Source organism: Pan paniscus, chromosome X (genome assembly GCF_029289425.2).
Source record: "Pan paniscus chromosome X, NHGRI_mPanPan1-v2.0_pri, whole genome shotgun sequence".
Classification (NCBI taxonomy): domain Eukaryota; kingdom Metazoa; phylum Chordata; class Mammalia; order Primates; family Hominidae; genus Pan; species Pan paniscus.
Window position 1 is genome coordinate 75224782 of NC_073272.2, and position 20123 is coordinate 75244904.

The 20123-nt window shown below is 40.0% G+C and overlaps 1 long non-coding RNA gene and 1 pseudogene across 1 annotated transcript in view; both read left to right on the forward strand.

Annotated features, from left to right (window-relative positions):
- LOC134729782 (uncharacterized) overlaps nucleotides 1-20123 on the forward strand; it is a 142239-nt gene that overhangs the window by 48889 nt on the left and 73227 nt on the right. The gene's annotated exons all lie outside the window — the stretch shown is intronic.
- LOC100983348 (serine/threonine-protein kinase B-raf-like) lies at nucleotides 4104-7678 on the forward strand (annotated as a pseudogene).

Consider the following 20123-nt stretch of genomic DNA (forward strand, 5'->3'; position numbering starts at 1 on the left):
GTGCTGGCAGTCAAACCACAAAACACATTTTTTAAAACTCTTCCCTCCCCTTTTCAAAGGCAAAGGAACCTCATTTCCTAGCTACTGCCACCCCAGCCCACAAAGAGTACTGCCAGACTATTGCTTATACTCCCTTAACACCCAAAGTCTCTTAAGTCAGCTTGTTATGAATGCTCCCTGGCCTGGGACTCACCCTTCAGGACAATATTCTCACCTTTGGCCCAGGGCAGGTCCAGAAATGCTGTCCAAGATTCAAGTCCTGGAATTGCTCTACCCCACTGTGGCCATGCTGGTACCTAATGTGAAAGACAAAGTCCCCTTTCTTTTTTTCTCTGCTTTTCTCAAGCAGATGGAGTTTTGCCCTGTAGCCACCACAGCTGGTCATGTGCTGTGAGTCTCACCTGAAGCCAACAAGTCTTAGCCATTCACCCAAGGCAGGTGTCACTGCTCATTATTTAGGGTCGAAAGGCTCTTCAGTTGGCATGTGATAAATGCTGTCAGGACTGGGTCCTTTCCTTCAAGGCAGCAGGTTATCTTCTGGCCCAGGGTGTGTTTAGAAATGTCTGGGATCTAGGGCCTAGAATGGGGCCCTTAGGACTCTGACCAGTGCCCTATCCTGCTGTGGCTTAGCTGGTATCTTAGATGTAAGATAAAGTTCTCCCCTCTCTTCTCTCTCTTCTCCTCAAGTGGAAGGAAGGATTCTCTTTTGAAGCCATGAGCTGTGCAGCCTGAAGTTACGGAGGGGTGATGGCAATATTACCTTGGCTGCCCCAGCTGATGTCTTAGTATGTCATGTGCTCACTCAGTTCACTGTCTCCAGGCCTAATTTAGCACTAGAACTCACCTAAGAGTTGCAGTTCTTATGTCCTAGACTGCTTTTCAAGTTTACTTGGGGACACAGGATGCTATTGTCTTTAGTGGTGAGGTTTGCAGGCACTCAAGTTTGGACTTCTAGAATTGATAATTTTCCTCTGGCAAGGTCTGATTTAAATGCTCCCTTCGTAAGTGGGCATCAGCTGAGTTTGGTCTGGTTTTTCTTTCTGCTCTAACTGGACATCACTGAGTTCATTGGGTAATAACTGCTGTGTTCTTTTTCCCCCAGTGCCTAGAGAAGCTCTCTGCACCACTCTGTGGCTGCCAGAGTGGAGGAGGGGTAGCATCAGCAATTCAGGACTTTTGTCTCTTCAGTGCCTCTTTCAACAATATGAAGTTAAATCCAGGTACTATGAGTGCTCACCTGATTTTTGGTTCTTATGAAGGTATTTTTTTTCTTCTGTGTAGATAGTTGTTAACTTGGTGTCCTTGTGATGGGGATGATTGGTGGAGCTTTCTATTCCATCATCTTGCCTGCACATAGTTTTATGGACGGTTAAGAGTTATTCTAGTGATGCAATAAGGATAAACAACTAGATTATAAAGGAAAAAGACACAGGTGAAGTCTAGAGAAATCCCTGTGCAAGCCTTGTATGCTCTCCTTCTCTAAGAGGGGTGACACAGAGTGCACGTTTAGCCCAGCAATGAAAATGCAGCAACTTGTGTGAAATGATTTCTACCATGGAAGCACACTAGAGACTCAGGACCCAAGATTTTTACTGGGGACTAATCACACAAGCACTCCCTGCCTGGCACATGCCAAATTGCCAGATTCAGCAGGAAGGTAGGTGTTCAGCAAAAATCATATAGCTTGCACATATAATCTACAGTGTGCCTCCCTAATAAGTTATCTGTTGACTGAGAATACTCCAGAACCAAGGTTGAAGATGTCAGCTAAGGGCCAACCTTGTAACTAGGCCCTTCTAAGAATAGCAGTCTCAGGCCTGCTAAATTAAATCTTTATCGCTCACCATTTATCTACTGTGCTATAGCTGAAATTGATAATCAGAATGTTCTCAGGCCAGATAATCTTTCAGAATCATATTCCTCTGCTACCTCCTAAGATTGGGGGCCTGTTTTAACTTCAGGATAATAGGAAAAGGGAAAGTTATCTATAAAAGAAAGTCTACCTCACTTGGTATAGACTGAGTTTTTCTGGCCTCTGATGCTGTAAGTTGTGATAGCTACATTAGACCTCCATGAAATTTTGGGATTTTTCAATGTGATATATTCATGTCTCAGTAATGGCCTTGATCATCAACTTTCTTTTCTCACATTGGGTAGCTGCCTTTAGCCATGACCAACTTTTTTTGAAAATTAGTAACAGAGAAATAATTTGCCTGGGTAAATGGTTGGATATTCATAGGCCAATATTATGAGAGAAATAGTTTTTAGCTCCTGGAGTGCAAAACTATTTTCTGTATAACTCTTTCCTTTTCTGGAAAAGTAATTTAATGGAGTAGTCATTATGAAAGGATGATAAAGAGCTATCAGTAATATCTAGCAACTCCAGAGCTGCTAAACTTCCTTGATTGTCTGGAGGGCTTCTTGGTATAGAACTTCTGATATTCTTTCTAGAATCATGTGGATGCCATGACTCAATGAGGCATAATTCAAGAGCTTCTCTTTTATTCTTAAAAGCAAATTTCTCGAGGTTGACTTAGAAGGGAGAGTGGTATACCTGGTCTAAAATCAAGAGTGTCATTCACTTTTAAAGAGATGTGACTTAGAACTTCCCTTTCCCTGGGAATTTAGGTAAATATAGCTTGAATCCTCAATTTTATAACCTGTGCAAGTCTAGTATTCTCCCCATGATTGCTGTGAATGTTCAGTCTTATATCTTCCCATATGCCTCTCTGCTATTTAGAGACAGAAAGTAGGTATTAGTGGTTGCTCTCCCCACCCCAGTGATAGGGGTGGGGAGAGCTATGAGGGGAAATGAGGAGCGACTGCTACTGTGAATGCAATTTATTTTAGAGGTGATGAAAATGAAGTAAAACTGATTGTGGTGATGGTTACACAACTGTGAATTTATGAAAAATCATTAAATTGTATGGGTGTATTCACTTTAAATGGGTGAATTGTATAGTAGGTAAATTTTATTTCAATAAATGTGTTACTTTTTTAAAAAAAGTAAGGACATGTGTAGATTTATTAGGTATTGCAGATTTGCCACCAGAAGTGTTGTAGCAGTTTGCTTTCTCACCATGAACGTATGAGAGTGCCTGTTTCCTCGCAGCTTCACCAACAGAATATGTTGTCATTTTTTTTGCCAGTCTGATAGGTGAGAAATTGTGTCTCAGTGTATTTTTACTTTGCATTTCTCTAATTCTGAGTTTGAACATCTTTTCATATGTTTGAGGATAGTTTTTATATCTTTTGTGTGAATTGTCTGTTTATGTATTTTCCCTATTTTTCTATTGGGTTTTTGGTTTTATTCATTCAATTTTTAAGAGTTCTTTGTATGTTAGGAATATCAGCCATAGTCTGTCAGTATCCACATCCTTAACCATTACACTCCATTGACTTCCTGCTCTGGCACTTTATCCACTTAAACCCAATTTTTCTAACTTCTATACTTGTAAATGTCTCAAATACTTAACATAGAATGATTTAAATGTAGTATAGGCCCTTAAAACCTACTATTTAGGGGCATGTTTCAAGCCATGTTCTCCTGAAGCTCTACCAGTTCTGGGAAAATGGAGGTAGGTAGTACAGCTGGATAGCCTATTCTGGGAGATTTGGGGAAGTATTTGCTTCTAAGACTCTTTGCTATTTATTTTTCTCTGTAGCCCCAGCCCTACAAAATGAAGAACCTAATATCTCTCTGTTGCAGTCTATTCGGCCATCCTTAATGCTATTAAGTAAAGGTGGAATCATAGTTACTGAGGTAGCAAGTCATCTTGCTTTGGTAGTCAGTGTATGGGGAGGAGCAATAAAGGAATTTGACCATTCTGTTTAACTTCACTCTTCTGGAGCTGCACTGTTGATCAGCATAAGAACAAAGCTATAAAGCTTTTATTTTGTCTTTTAGCTGTGCCATCTTAAGACCTTGTCCAGCATCCTTAGTATTCTCCCTTTTGGAGTGAGTCTGCCTTATCATTATTATTATTGTTATTGCTATTATTGTTTTGCCCTTGACTGCCTTCACCTGCCTTGTCCTTGACAGCTTGGAAGTTTCTTTAAAAAGTAAACATGCAATTACCACATGACACAGTAACTGAATTTGGGGGCATTTATCCCAGATAAATGAAAACATATGATAAGATGGCGGCACTGAGCAGTGGCGGTGGTGGCAGTGCGGAGCCCGGTGAGGCTCTATTCAACGGGGACGTGGAGCCTGAGGCCGGCGCTGGCGCTGCGGCCTCTTCGGCTGTGGATCCTGCCATTCCCGTGGAGGTTATCTTCTAAAAATGTAGAAACCAGACTTTTAACTTTTAAACCAACAGAAGAGAACAAATGATTAATAAAAATTAATCCCAAAGAAGTTAAGAAAAGAAAGAACCAGTAGGAAAAATACCACAAAGTATGGAATATCAAACAAATAATCAATTAAGTTGACACAGGAACATATAGAGGCCCTATTATACAAATTTTTTGGGGAGTATATTCCACCATCAATATATCTGGAGGCCTATGAGGAATACACCAGCAAGCTAGATACACTCCAACAAAGACAACAACAGTTATTGGAATGTCTGGGGAACGGAACTGATTGTTCTGTTTCTAGCTCTGCATCAATGGACACCGTTAAGTCTTCTTCCTCTTTTAGCCTTTCAGTTTTTCTCTTTCAGTTTTTCAAAAAACCTTTATCTCTTTCAGTTTTTCAAAATCCCATAGATGTGACATGGAGCAACCCCAAGTCACCACAAAAACCTATTGTTAGAGTCTTCCTGCCCAACAAGCAGAGGACAGTGGTACCTGCAAGGTGTGGAGTTACAGTCGGAGACAGTCTAATGAAAGCACTGATGATGAGAGGTCTAATCCCAGAGTGCGGTGCTATTTACAGAATTCAGGATGGAGAGAAGAAAACAATTGACCAGGACACTGGTGTTTCCTGGCTTGCTGGAGAAGAATTGCATGTGGAAGTGTTGGAGAATGTTCCACTTACAACACACAACTTTGTACGAAAAACATTTTTCACCTTAGCATTTTGTGACTTTTGTCAAAAGCTGCTTTTCCAGGGTTTCCGCTGTCAAACATGTGGTTATAAATTTCACCAGTGTTGTAGTACAGTTGTTCCACTGATGTTTGTTAATTATGACCATCTTGATTTGTTGTTTTTCTCCAAGTTCTTTGAACGCCACTCAATACCCCAGGAAGAGGCCTCCTTAGCAGAGACTGCCCTTACATCTGGATCATCTCCTTCGGCACCCCCCTCAGACTCTACTGGTCCCCAAATTCTCACCAATCTGTCTCCTTCAAAATCCACTCCAATTCCACAGCCCTTCCGACCAGCAGATGAAGATCACTGAAATCAATTTGGGCGAGACCGGTCCTCATCAGCTCCCAATGTGTGTATAAGCACAATAGAACCTGACGATATTGATGACTTGATCAGAGACCAAGGATTTCGTGGTGTTGGAGGCTCAACCACAGGTTTGTCTGCCACACCCCCTGCCTGGGTCACTCACTAACGTGAAAGTCTTACAGAAATCTCCAGGACTTCAGCGAGAAAGGAAGTCATCTTCATCCTCAGAAGACAGGAATCAAATGAAAACACTTGGTAGACAGGACTTGAATGATGATTGGGAGATTCCTGATGGGCAGATTACAGTGGGACAAAGAATTGGATCTGGATCATTTGGAACAGTCTACAAGGGAAAGTGGCATGGTGTTGTGGCAGTGAAAATGTTGAATGTGGCAGCACCTACACCTCAGCAGTTAGAAGCCTTCAAAATGAAGGAGGAGTACTCAGGAAAACATAACACATGAATATCTTACTCTTCATGGGCTATTCCACAAAGCCACAACTGGCTATTGTCACCCAGTGGTGTTAGGGCTCCAGCTTGTATTACCATCTCCATATAATTGAGACCAAATCTGAGATGATCAAACTTATAGATATTGCACAACAGACTGCACAGGGCATGGATTACTGACACGCCAAGTCAATCATCCACAGAGACCTCAAGAGTAATAATATAGTTCTTCATGAAGACCTCACAGTGGAAATAGGTGATTTTGGTCTAGCCACAGTGAAATCTTGATGGAGTGGGTCCCATCAGTTTGAACAGTTGTCTGGATCTTTTTTGTGTATGGCACCAGAAGTCATCAGACTGCAAGATAAAAATTCATACAGCTTTCAGTCAGATGTATATGCATTTGGGATTGTTCTGTATGAATTGATGACTGGACACTTGCCTTATTCAAACATCAACAACAGGGACCAGATAATTTTTATGGTGGGACAAGGATACCTATCTCCAGATCTCAGTAAGGTACGGAGTAACTGTCCAAAAGCCATGAAGAGATTAATGGCAGAGTGCCTCAAAAAGAAAAGAGATGAGAGACCACTCTTTCCCCAAATTCTCACCTCTATTAAGCTGCTGACCCGCTCATTGCCAAAAATTCACCGCAGTGCATCAGAACCCTCCTTGAATTGGGCTGGTTTCCAAACAGAGGATTTTAGTCTATATGCTTGTTCTTCTCCAAAAACACCCATCCAGGCAGGGGGATATGGTGCATTTCTTGTCTACTGAAACAAATAAGTGAGAGAGTGCAGGAGAGTAGAAACAAAAGGAAAATAAATGAACATATGTTTGCTTATATGTTAAATTGAATAAAATATTCTTTTTTTTAAGGTGAACCAAAGAAAACCTGTGTGGTTAAAGACTAGATATAATTTTTCCCCAAACTAGTATTTATACTTAACATTGCATTTTTAACATCCAAGGATTAAAATACATAGACATTGCTAAAAATTGGCAGTGCCTCTTCTAGAGGCTTTACTTTCTATTCTGGGTTTGTTTCATTCACTTGGTTATTTTAAGTATTAAACTTCAGTTTTCTCATGCAACTTTTGTTACTAGCTATCACATGTCCACTAGGGACTCCAGAAGAAGATCATACCTGTGCCTATGTTTGCAGGTGGGAAGTTGGCAGTAGGTTAACCTGGGTTAGATAAGGCAAACTGAATAGATCTAATTTAGGAAGTCACTAGAATTTAATAATTCTATTTTTATTCTTAATACTTTTTCTTTCTTTTCTTTTTTTTCTTTTTTTTTTCTTTTTTGAGACAGAGTCTTGCTCTGTCGCCCAGGCTAGGGTGCAGTGGTGCAATCTCGGCTCACTGCAAGCTCTGCCTCCTGGGTTCATGCCATTTTCCCGCCTCATCCTCCAGAGTGGCTGGGACAACAGGCACCCACCACCACGCCCAGCTAATTTTGTTTTTGTATTTTTAGTAGAGATGGGGTTTCACCGTGGTAGCCAGGGTGGTCTCCATCTCCTGACCTTGTGATCTGCCTGCTTAGGCCTCCCAAAGTGCTGGGATTACAGGCATGAGCCACCGTGCCCAGCCCTTAATACTTTTTCTATAGTGATTTCTTTTTACAACAATTTGGAAAATGTGGATAACCTTTATTTCCTTGAAGCAATAAACTAAATTTCTTTTTATAAATTGTGAGTGCAGGTGACCAAAAATATTGCTGAGGAGTAGCATACTTGACATGAGTAAAATGTCTTAACTTTGGATTTTTATTGGGAAAATGTTATAAATAGGAATTCCTTTTAAATAACTTTTTAAAAAATACATTAAGGATGTCTTGCTCATGGAGAAGTCAAATTTCATTGCAAATGCATTGCCCCCTTCACACCCACTTCCTCCACTGCAAAAAATCTTCACAGAATCCTGTGAGAACTTTTAGATGTGTTTTTCTTTGAGATAACTCTGGTTTCCAAACACCAGGTAATAGATATTTTAAAGTTCTTTATTAGATTATTCTTACCTGTTATTATGCATATTTTAGCAATCACCTTATCATTTTCTCATGAAATTTCTGTCCTCCTTATATTCTTTGCCCAGCAAGATTCTACTTATGATGAATGAATGCTATTCTCCTTTTTGCATTCCATAGTATGAAGTATTTGTTAGCGTTCTCTAATACTTTTACTTTGTTGTGTAGAAAATGGGAGTATAGAGCCAAGATGGCTGAATAGGAACAGCTCCGGTCTATAGCTCCCAGCGTGAGCGATGCAGAAGACGGGTGATTTCTGCATTTCCATCTGAGGTACCGGGTTCAACTCACTAGTGAGTGCCAGACAGTGGGTGCACCTTGCATGAGCCGAAGCAGGGCGAGGCATTGCCTCACTCGGGAAGCGCAAGGGGTCAGGGAGTTCCCTTTCCTAGTCAAAGAAAGGGGTGACAGACAGCACCTGGAAAATTGGGTTACTCCCACCTGAATACTGCGCTTTTCCGACGGGCTTAAAAAACGCCGCACCAGGAGATTATATTCCGCACCTGGCTCAGAGGGTCCTATGCCCACGGAGTCTTGCTGATTGCTAGCACAGCAGTCTGAGATCAAACTGCAAGGCGGCAGCGAGGCTGGGGGAGGGGCGCCTGCCATTGCCCAGGCTTGCTTAGGTAAAGCAGCCTGGAAGCTCTAACTGGGTGGAGCCCACCACAACTCAAGGAGGCCTGCCTGCCTCTGTAGGCTCCACATCTGGGGGCAGGGCACAGACAAACAATAAGACAGCAGTAGCCTCTGCAGACTTAAATGTCCCTGACAGCTTTGAACAGAGCAGTGGTTCTCCCAGCACACAGCTGGAGATCTGAGAACAGGCGGACTGCATCCTCAAGTGGGTCCCTGAACCCTGACCCCTGAGCAGCCTAACGGGAGGCACCCCCCAGCAGGGGCAGACTGAAACCTCACATGGCCGGGTACTCCAACAGACCTGCAGCTGAGGGTCCTGTCTGTTAGAAGGAAAACTAACAGAAAGGACATCCACACCAAAAACCCATCTGTACGTCACCATCATCAAAGACCAAAAGTAGATAAAACTAAAAAGATGGGGAAAAAACAGAGCAGAAAAACTGGAAACTCTAAAAAGCAGAGCGCCTCTCCTTCTCCAAAGGAACGCAGTAAGTCACCAGCAACGGAACAAAGCTGGATGGAGAATGACTTTGACGAGCTGACAGAAGAAGGCTTCAGACGATCAAATTACTCCGAGCTATGGGAGGATATTCAAACCAAAGGCAAAGAAGTTGAAAACCTTGAAAAAAGTTTAGAAGAATGTATAGCTAGAATAACCAATACAGAGAAGTGCTTAAAGGAGCTGATGGAGCTGAAAACCAAGGCTCGAGAACTACCTAAAGAATGCAGAAGCCTCAGGAGCCAATGCAATCACCTGGAAGAAAGGGTATCAGCGATGGAAGATGAAGTGAATGAAATGAAGTGGGAACTGAAGTTTAGAGAAAAAAGAATAAAAGGAAACGAGCAAAGCCTCCAAGAAATATGGGACTATATGAAAAGACCAAATCTACGTCTGATTGGTGTACCTGAAAGTGACGGGGAGAATGGAACCAAGTTGGAAAACACTCTGCAGGATATCATCCAGGAGAACTTCCCCAATCTAGCAAGGCAGGCCAACATTCAGATTCAGGAAATACAGAGAATGTCTCAAAGATACTCCTCGAGAAGAGCAACTCCAAGACACATAATTGTCAGATTCACCAAAGCCGAAATCAGGAAAAAATGTTAAGGGCAGCCAGAGAGAAAGGTCGGGTTACCCGCAAAGGGAAGCCCATCAGACTAACAGCAGATCTCTCGGCAGAAAATCTACAAGCCAGAAGAGAGTGGGGGCCAATATTCAACATTCTTAAAGAAAAGAATTTTCAACCCAGAATTTCATATCCAGCCAAACTAAGCTTCATAAGTGAAGGAGAAATAAAATCCGTTACAGACAAGCAAATGCTGAGAGATTTTGTCACCACCAGGCCTACCCTAAAAGAGCTCCAGAAGGAAGCGCTAAACATGGAAAGGAACAACTGATACCAGCCGCTTCAAAATCATGTCAAAATGTAAAGACCATCGAGACTAGGAAGAAACTGCATGAACTAACGAGCAAAATCACCAGCTAGCATCATAATGACAGGATCAAATTCACACATAACAATGCTAACTTTAAATGTAAATGGACTAAATGCTCCAATTAAAAGACTCAGACTGGCAAATTGGATAAAGAGTCAAGACCCATCAGTGTGCTGTATTCAGGAAACCCATCTCATGTGCAGAGACACACATAGGCTCAAAATTAAAGGATGGAGGAAGATCTACCAAGCAAATGGAAAACAAAAAAAGGCAGGGGTTGCAATCCTAGTCTCTGATAAAACAGACTTTAAACCAACAAAGATCAAAAGAGACAAAGAAGGCCATTACATAATGGTAAAAGCATCAATTTAACAAGAAGAGCTAACTATCCTAAATATATATGCACCCAATACAGGAGCACCCAGATTCATAAAGCAAGTCCTGAGTGACCTATAAAGAGACTTAGACTCCCACACATTAATAATGGGAGACTTTAATACCCCACTGTCAACATTAGACAGATCAACGAGACAGAAAGTCAACAAGGATACCCAGGAAATGAGCTCAGCTCTGCACCAACTGTACCTAATAGACATGTACAGAACTCTCCACCCCAAATCAACAGAATATACATTTTTTTCAGCACCACACCACACCTATTCCAAAATTGACCACATACTTGGAAGTAAAGCTCTCCTCAGCAAATGTAAAAGAAAAGAAATTATAACAAACTATCTCTCAGACCACAGTGCAATCAAACTAGGACTCAGGATTAAGAATCTCACTCAAAACTGCTCAACTACATGGAAACTGAACAACCTGCTCCTGAATGACTACTGGGTACATAACGAAATGAAGGCAGAAATAAAGATGTTCTTTGAAACCAACAGGAACAAAGACACAACATACCAAAATCTCTGGGACGCATTCAAAGCAGTGTGTAGCAGGAAATTTGTAGCACTAAATGCCCACAAGAGAAAGCAAGAAAGATCCAAAATTGACACCCTAACATCACAATTAAAAGAATTAGGAAAGCAAGAGCAAACACATTCAAAAGCTAACAGAAGGCAAGAAATAACTAAAATCAGAGCAGAACTGAAGGAAATAGAGACACAAAAAACCCTTCAAAAAATTAACTAATCCAGGAGCTGGTTTTTTGAAAGGATCAACAAAATTGATAGACCGCTAGCAAGACGAATAAAAAAAGAGAGAAGAATCAAATAGACACAATAAAAAATGATAAAGGGGATATGACCACCGATCCCACAGAAGTACAAACTACCATCAGAGAATACTACAAACACCTCTACGCAAATAAACTAGAAAATCTAGAAGAAATGGATAAATTCCTCGACACATACACTCTCCAAAGACTAAACTAGGAAGAAGTTGCATCTCTGAATAGACCAATAACAGGATCTGAAATTGTGGCAATAATGAATAGCTTACCAACCAAAAAGAGTCCAGGACCAGATGGATTCACAGCCGAATTCTACCAGAGGTCCAAGGAGGAACTGGTGCCATTCCTTCTGAAACTATTCCAATCAATAGAAAAAGAGGGAATCCTCCCTAACTCGTTTTATGAAGCCAGCATCATCCTGATACCAAAGCCGGGCAGAGACACAACGAAAAAAGAGAATTTTAGACCAATATCCTTAATGAACATTGATGCAAAAATCCTCAATAAAATACTTGCTAACCAAATCCAGCAGCACATCAAAAAGCTTATCCACCATGATCAAGTGGGCTTCATCCCTGGGATGCAAGGCTGGTTCAATATACGCAAATCAGTAAATGTAATCCAGCATATAAACAGAACCAAAGACAAAAACCACATGATTATCTCAATAGATGCAGAAAAGGCCTTTGACAAAATTCAACAACCCTTCATGCTAAAAACTCTCAATAAATTAGGTATTGATGGGACATATCTCAAAATAATAAGAGCTATCTATGACAAACCCACAGCCAATATCATACTGAATGGGCAAAAACTGGAAGCATTCCCTTTGAAAACTGGCACAAGACAGGGATGCCGTCTCTCACCACTCCTATTCAACATAGTGTTGGAAGTTCTGGCCAGGGCAATGAGGCAGGAGAAGGAAATAAAGGGTATTCAATTAGGAAAAGAGGAAGTCAAATTGTCCCTGTTTGCAGATGACATGATTGTATATCTAGAAAACCCCATCATCTCAGCCCAAAATCTCAAGCTGATAAGCAACTTCAGCAACGTCTCAGGATATAAAATCAATGTGCAAAAATCGCAAGCATTCTTATACACCAATAACAGACCAACAGAGAGCCAAATCATGATTGAACTCCCATTCACAATTGCTTCAAAGAGAATAAAATACCTAGGAATCCAACTGATAAGGGATGTGAAGGACCTCTTCAAGAAGAACTACAAACAACTGCTCAAGGAAATAAAAGAGGATACAAACAAATGGAAGAACATTCCATGCTTGTGGATAGGAAGAATCAATATCGTGGAAATGGCCATACTGCCCAAGGTAATTTACAGATTCAATGCCATCCCCATCAAGCTACCAATGACTTTCTTCATAGAATTGGAAAAAGCTACTTTAAAGTTCATATGGAACCAAAAAAGAGCCCACATTGCCAAGTCAATCCTGAGGCAAAAGAACAAAGCTGGAGGCATCACACTACCTGACTTCAAACTATACTACAAGGCTGCAGTAACCAAAACAGCAAGGTACTGGTACCAAAACAGAGATATAGATCAATGGAACAGAACAGAGCCCTCAGAAATAACGCCACATATCTACAACTATGTGGTCTTTGACAAACCTGAGAAAAACAAGCAATGGGGAAAGGATTCCCTATTTAATAAATGGTGCTGGGAAAACTGGCTAGCCATATGGAGAAAGCTGAAACTGGATCCCTTCCTTACACCTTATACAAAAATCAATTCGAGATGGATAAAAGACTTAAACATTAGACCTAAAAACATAAAAACCCTAGAAGAAAACCTAGGCATTACCACTCAGGACATAGGCATGGGCAAGGACTTCATGTCTAAAACACCAAAAGCAATGGCAACCAAAGCCAAAATTGACAAATGGGATCCAATTAAACTAAAGATCTTCTGCACAGCAAAAGAAACTACCATCAGAGTGAACAGGCAACCTACAAAATGGGAGAAAATTTTCGCAACCTACTCATCTGACAAAGGGCTAATATCCAGAATCTACAATGAACTCCAACAAATGTACAAGAAAAAAACAACCCCATCAAAAAGTGGGCAAAGGACATGAACAGACACTTCTCAAAAGAAGACATTTATGCAGCCAAAAAACACATGAAAAAATGCTCACCATCACTGGCCATCAGAGAAATGCAAATCAAAACCACAATGAGATCACCATCTCACACCAGTTAGAATGGCAATCATTAAAAAGTCAGGAAACAACAGGTGCTGGAGAGGATGTGGAGAAATAGGAACACTTTTACACTGTTGGTGGGACTGTAAACTAGTTCAACCATTGTGGAAGTCAGTGTGGCGATTCCTCAGGGATCTAGAACTAGAAATACCATTTGACCCAGCCATCCCATTACTGGGTATATACCCAAAGGACTATAAATCATGCTGCTATAAAGACACATGCACACGTATGTTTATTGCGGCATTATTCACAATAGCAAAGACTTGGAACCAACCCAAATGTCCAACAATGATAGACTGGATTAAGAAAATGTGGCACATATACACCATGGAATACTATGCAGCCATAAAAAATGATGAGTTCATGTCCTTTGTAGGGACATGGATGAAAGTGGAAATTATCATTCTTAGTAAACTATCACAAGAACAAAAAGTCAAACACCGCATATTCTCACTCATAGGTGGGAATTGAACAATGACATCACATGGACACAGGAAGGGGAACATCACACTCTGGGGACTGTCGTGGGGTGGGGGGATTGGGGAAGGATAGCATTGGGAGATATACCTAATGCTAGATGACGAGTTAGTGGGTGCAGCGCACCAGCATGGCACATGTATACATATGTAACTATCCTGCAGATTGTGCACATGTACCCTAAAACTCAAAGTATAATAATAATAAATTAAGAAGAGAAAAGAGAATACTCATGCACAATACAATACCACAATACAATACCTTTCGGACTTATAAATGTATGAAAAAGAATGAATAATATTTCTAGAAGGATGCAGGTCAATATCATGATTATTCTTATCTTTAAAATAGAGTTTCTCAACCTGAATGCTATTAACATTTAGGACTAGATAATTCCTTGTTGCAGGCTCTCCTTGCATTGCTGGATGATTGGCAACATCCCTGCCCTCTACCCACTAGATGACAATAGCACCCCCAAAACTGTCCTGGTTGAGAACCACTGCTCTCTGCAAAAAGAGAAGATAATGTGTGAAGATGGTTAACATTAGTTTTTAAATCTACATTTGTAATATTTTTGTTCTTAAAAAATATTGTAAGAAAACATATGTCAGTTGTTCATTTGAGTGATAAAAATATAAGGGTTTGCTGTTTTTCTGAGTCTCATACATTTATAAAATAAAAACTACCATCTATGAGCACTATAATTTTGTGTATTAAAAGGGTAATTTTTAAATCAAACCAGCAGGAAGGCTAGACTAAGATGAGGTGTTGTGGGCTGAGAAAGACATGTTGAAATCTTAACACCTGGTACCTGTGAATGTGACTTTATTTGAATACAGGGTCTTTACAGATGTCATCAAGTCAAGATGAGGTCATACTGTAGTAGGCCGGACTGCAAATCTAATCCCTAGTGTCCTTAGAGAGATAGAGAGATGTGGACACAGAGACACAGGGAAGACAACCATGTGATGATGGAAGTGGCCACTGGAGTGAGGCCACTACAAGCCAAGGAACGCCAAGGATTGCCGGTAACACCAGAAGCCGGGAAGAGGCGAGGAAGGAATCTTCCCTAGAGACTTCAGAGGGACCGTGGCCCTGCCAACACCCTGGTTTCAGACTTCTGGCCTCCAGAACTATGAGCTAATAAATTTTTGTTGTCTTAAGCCACCCAGTTGCTGGTACTTTGTTAGAGCTGTCCCAGGAAACTATTGCATAAAGCTATGCTCCTTTTCGAACTCGCTGCATTGCTGGGGAGGTCTTCATTCTCCTACCAACCAGTGAAAACATTGTCTCAAGCCAACTTGCCTTTGCCAGCCACAGGGAAGCTCAGGGGCTCTGGCCAGCTAGAGAACAAGGAACCCTGTAGCTTCCCCACTGCTGTGTTGTGTAGTGGTAGAACAAGATGGGAAAACAGCAGCATTCACAGCAGAGCTGACACTGGTTCTGCGAGCTTTGCCAAGTGGGACCTCAGTTTACTCATCTGAGCAATGGAACGAAAAGAACAAGCCACAGAGACATCTGGAGGACAAAATGAGATCATGTATATGAAAAGGACTTACAAATGGAAACTATCATCGGCACCAAGCTGTCATTTCACACCTGGACCAAAGAAAAGACAATTAGCCCCAGAAAAGACAATTAACTTGATACCTTTAGGAAGAAAAAAAAAATCTGTCTTTGAATATAATTACTTTTATACTTGCTTGGGAAATCTCTATCCAGTCTCAAGAGGGTTAAAAATGAGGAAGGGAGACAGATACACACTGAAAAATGGCAGCAAAAATAAAACCAATTAAAGTTTTTATACCATGCTCCCTAAAAAAAAAAAAAAAATGACTGTAATGTGATGGTCAGTGTATTCTTACTCTGATTCAGGAAATCAAAAGTAGAAAGCAACAGCAGGTGGGCCTATCAAAGATTTGGCCATCTCTCTACTTCATTGTCAGCCTCTTAACTCTATCTTCACTTACTCAATTTGGTTTTGTCATGATTTTTAAATGTAGCCAATGGTTCAAGATTTTTCCAGTGAACAGACATCTGTATAAATGCTTCCTTGAAGTCAATAAAGAAGAAAATTGAGAAGACTTTAAATTAATGATAATTTAGTTTTTAAGTACCCACAAATAAATTTTTGAAACATTATCTTTACTTGAATAGTTAGATGTCATCCAGGAAAATCACTCAATAATAATTATGGCAAACCGTTAACCCCTCATTTGGGTAGCTTAAGATAAGTAATGCCATTATTATTTCAGAATTGTTTCATGACTTTCAGTTTAGTTAAAAAAATAAAAAGGAGCATTTCTCATATTTTAAAAAATGAGACTAAGAAAGGAATAAAGAAATGTAACTATTGGAAAATATCAAAGCGTATCATTTTTAAAGCCTTCGGTGGCACTGAAGATATGATTATTGGTAATTGTTAGATAGGGTTTTACTCATTCAAAATAGAAGACTAGCAAGCATGTAACTAACAGAGTTTTTAAAAACTTTACTTTGTCTGTGGAATACTCTGAAAGTTTGGCCATTTTGAGGCACAAGGTTTATTGATAGAGCTCTTTCTATAATTTCCCAGCATACCTGCCTCACTGTTATCTTCCTTCCATTTTTCACTCTCTTTTTCTTCTCAGTGCCGTCCTGCCTAGGCTCCCATCATCTGCATCTGATGCCTTTCCTTTCTTTCTTTGCTAGTCTCCTTTGCAGTGGGACATGGCTAAGCTCTGTAGAGCTGCCCAAAAATTCATTGTCCCATCCTGTAGCCAGTAAGACATGCCTCCAAAGTATCACAGAGTAATTCTACTCTCCCTTCCAAATTAAGCCCACCAGAAATATTAGTGAAAGTACATTAAAAATGTAACAGGTGACATGTTTAGCTAACATGGATCTGGAGAAATAGGAAGCAGTAGAATTAAATGTTTCACTTTTAGGTTTAATTGTATTTGTTCTTTGGTTTTGTTTTATGCTGAGTTTTAAATATATTTTCCAAATAAAAACAATATTTTTTCTAACCAAAAAAAAAGAAAACATATATCCACACAAAACTTTGTACACAAATGTTATACTGGCTTTATTCATAATAGCTAAAAGGTAGGAAAAATCCAGATGCCTTTAACAAGTAAATGAATAAGCAAATTACAGTACATTTATACCATGGAATATTACTCAGGAACAAATAGGAATAAGCTATACATAGATGCAAGTTGGACAATTCTCAAAGGCATTATACTGAATGAAAAAAGCTAGTCTCAAAATGTTGCATAGAATAATATTCCATTTATAGATCCTTCTCAAAAAGACAAAATTAAAGTGTCGAAAAACAGATTAGTGGGTCTCAGGAGTTAAGGGTGGTGATAGGATATGACTACAAAGTAATAGCATGAGGGAGTATTTTGGATACTGTAGCTGTCTTTTGTCATGATTATGATAGTGTTATATGAGCCTATGCCTGTGTAAAAATTCATGGAACTGTAGACCAAAAATACCATTTTGCTTTATTATAAAAACTGAATTTAAAATAAATTTAATATAAAAATACTAACCATGTAGTTAATTAAGTATGGATGCAAATCACTCAAAATAGTGGAATGGAGCTAATATAGTGAACCTTAAGTATTCAGCAGAGGAATCGGGGATTTGTTCATCAAGTAGTGGTGAGGAAATGAACATTTAAGTTGAGCAGTGAAAAGTCTATTGGGAGTTGATTTATACAAATACCACTTTGAAAAGAATGGACGACAGATGGAAAGAAGTGAAACAGAAAACGGGAAATATTCTGTATGAGAGATAATAAACATCTAAAAGGAAAAGGAGAGCAAGAAGAGAAAAGGTTTGGTGAGGTCTAGATTTGTTACATGTTATGATAAAATCTACAGGAATTCCTCACTGATTTCACTGGCAGGAAAAAAATGCTTTGTTAGTAAATTCTTTATTTGAAAGGACCCTTCCTTCCTTCGCTTTGACTAAGAGCCCAACTTTATAAAATTCTAGAACAGCGGGACTTTGAGTATACATTTGCTAGGCAACACTCTATCTTGTGTCAGAATGGAAGTTCTGGAATGCAGATCCTGGGACACAACTAGCCATGCCAAAGACTGCAGACTCCTCACCACCTGACTGTTCTGTGAGTGCTGGCTCTGTCCCCAGATTCTCACAGTAATAATAGCTGAAACTTACTGACTGCTTACCATGTGCTAGGCACTGTTTTTTTTTTTATTATACTTTAAGTTTTAAGGTACATGTGCACAACATACAGGTTTGTTACATATGTATACATGTGCCATGTTGGTGTGCTGCACCCATTAACTCTTCATTTAACATTAAGTATATCTCCTAATGCTATCCCTCCCCCCTACCCCCCGACAACAGGGCCCAGCGTGTGATGTTCCCCTTCCTGTGTCCATGTGTTCTCATTGTTCAATTCCCACCTATGAGTGAGAACATGCAGTGTTTTGTTTTTCGTCCTTGTGGTAGTTTGCTGAGAATGATGGTTTCCAGCTTCATCCATCTCCCTACAAAGGACGTGAACTCATCCTGTTTTATGGCTGCATAGTATTCCATGGTGTATATGTGCCACATTTTCTTAATCCAGCCTATCATTGTTGGACATTTGGGTTGGTTCCAAATCTTTACTATTGTGAATAGTGCCACAATAAACACACATGTGCATGTGTCTTTATAGCAGCATGTTTTATAATCCTTTGTGTATATACCCAGTAATGGGATGGCTGGGTCAAATGGTATTTCTAGTTCTAGATCCCCGATGAATCGCCACACTGACTTCCACAATGGTTGAACCAAGTTTACAGTCCCACCAACAGTGTAAAAGTGTTACTACTTCTTCATATCCTCTCTAGCACCTATTGTTTCCTGACTTTTTAATGATCACCATTCTAACTGGTGTGAGATGGTATCTCATTGTGGTTTTGATTTGCATTTCTCTGATGGCCAGTGATGATGAGCATTTCTTCATGTGTCTTTTGGCTGCATAAATGTCTTCTTTTGAGAAGTGTCTCTTCATATCCTTTGCCCACTTTTTGATGGGGTTGTTTGTTTTTTGCTTGTAAATTTGTTTGAGTTCATTGTAGATTCTGGACATTAGCCCTTTGTCAGATGTGTAGAATTCAAAAATTTTCTCCGATTCTGCAGGTGGCCTGTTCACTCTGATGGTGGTTTCTTTTGCTGTGCAGAAGCTCTTTAGTTTAATTAGATCCCATTTATCAATTTTGGCTTTTGTTGCCATTGCTTTTGGTGTTTTAGACATGAAGTCCTTGCCCATGCCTATGTACTGAATGGTATTGCCTAGGTTTTCTTGTAGGGTTTTTAAGGTTTTAGGTCTAACATTTAAGTCTTTAATCCATCTTGAATTAATTTTTGTGTAAGTTGTAAGGAAGGGATCCAGTTTCAGCTTTCTCCATATGGCTAGCCAGTTTTCCCAGCATCATTTATTAAATAGGGAATCCTTTCCCCATTTCTTGTTTTCATCAGGTTCGTCAAAGATCAGATAGTTGTAGATATGTGGCATTATTTTTTAAGGGCTCTTTTCTGTTCCGTTGGTCTATATCTCTGTTTTGGTACCAGTACCATGCTGTTTTGGTTACTGTAGCCTTGTAGTATAGTTTGAAGTCAGGTAGCGTGATGCCTCCAGCTTTGTTCTTTTGGCTTAGGATTGACTTGGTGATGCGGGCTCTTTTTTGGTTCCATATGAACTTTAAAGTAGTTTTTTCCAATTCTGTGATAAAAGTCATTGGTAGCTTGATGGGGATGGCATTGAATCTGTAAATTACCTTGGGCAGTATGGCCATTTTCACGATATTGATTCTTCCTACCCATGAGCATGGAATGTTCTTCCATTTGTTTGTATCCTCTTTTATTTCATTGAGCTGTGGTGTGTAGTTCTCCTTGAAGAGGTCCTTCACATCCCTTGTAAGTTGGATTCCTAGGTATTTTATTCTCTTTGAAGCAATTGTGAATAGCAGTTCACTCATGATTTGGCTCTCTCTTTGTCTGTTATTGGTGTATAAAAATGCTTGTGATTTTTGCACATTGTTTTTGTATCCTGAGACGTTGCTGAAGTTGCCTATCAGCTTAAGGAGATTTTGGGCTGAGACGAAGGGGTTTTCTAGATGTACAATCATGTCATCTGCAAACAGGGACAATTTGACTTCCTCTTTTCCTAATTGAATACCCTTTATTTCCTTCTCCTGCCTCATTGCCCTGGCCAGAACTTCCAACACTATGTTGAATAGGAGTGGTGAGAGACGGCATCCCTGTCTTGTGCCAGTTTTCAAAGGGAATGCTTCCAGTTTTTGCCCATTCAGTATGATATTGGCTGTGGGTTTGT